At 49.3% G+C, this 1,013-nt stretch overlaps 1 protein-coding gene across 1 annotated transcript in view; it reads right to left on the minus strand.

Annotated features, from left to right (window-relative positions):
* The window catches only part of BEST1 (bestrophin 1), a 17,198-nt gene that overhangs the window by 14,066 nt on the left and 2,119 nt on the right, over positions 1-1,013 (minus strand). The window lies entirely within an intron of this gene.

The raw sequence follows: 1,013 nt of genomic DNA on the forward strand, positions 1-1,013 counted from the left end.
CCCCGACTCAAAAAAAAAAAAAAAACCCAAGAATTTTATGTATTTGATATTTTACAATCCATTGTAGTCACATGTGCATTTTTCAATGTAAAATACTATTGTATGTTCTGTGATGGTCTCTGTCCTACATTTTGTTTAGATAAACACACTAATTAAAAAGATACATAGCCGGGTGTGGTGACTCAAGCCTATAATCCCAGCACTTTGGGAGGCAGAGGTAAGAGGATTGTCTGAACCCAGGGGTTCGAGACTAGCCTGGGCAACTTGGCAAGACCTTGTCTCTACAATAAATCAAAAAAATTAGCCGGGCGTGGTGATGCACGCCTGTAGTTCCAGCAACTTGGAAGGCTGAGGCGGAAGGATTACCTGAGTCCAACAGGTCGAGGTTGCGGTGGCGGTGAGTGTGCCACTGCACTTCAGCCTAGGTGAGAGTGAGACTGCTACTCAAAAAAAAAAGATATATACATAGCCGGGTGCAGTGGCTCACACGTGTAATCCCATCACTGGGAGGTGCAGGCAAGAGGATTGCCTAAGCCCAAGGGTTTGAGACCAGTCTGGGCAACATGGTGAGATCTTGTCTCTACAATTTAAAAAAAAAAATAGCTGTGTGTGTTGGCACATGCTGTAGTTCCAGCTACTAGGAAGACTGAAGCAGAAGGATCACCTGAGCCCGACAGGTCGAGGCCGCGGTGATAGTGAGTATACCACTGCACTCCAACCTGGGTGACACAGTGAGACTCCGACTAAAAAAAACAAAAACAAAAACATACACACATACATTTTAAATGTTCCATGTGTGCCTGCAAGCCTGTGTAGGATCCTTGCAGCAGACTGGCTGAATGGGACCAGGTGAGTCCCGGATCCCAGGGCCCCTTCCCAGGCTGGAAGAAAGGGTGGCTGAGCCCCCCCCAGCCTGGGCTGAGAGACCCTCCCAGTGGGACTTTTTCCACTCCCTGGGGCCCCAGCCCCAACACCCTGCCCCCTTGTCCCAGCCCCCAGCCCCCAACACCCCA

This window comes from Carlito syrichta, unplaced genomic scaffold (assembly GCF_000164805.1).
Source record: "Carlito syrichta isolate Samal-C Ts95f unplaced genomic scaffold, Tarsius_syrichta-2.0.1 Scaffold309147, whole genome shotgun sequence".
Lineage (NCBI taxonomy): Eukaryota > Metazoa > Chordata > Mammalia > Primates > Tarsiidae > Carlito > Carlito syrichta.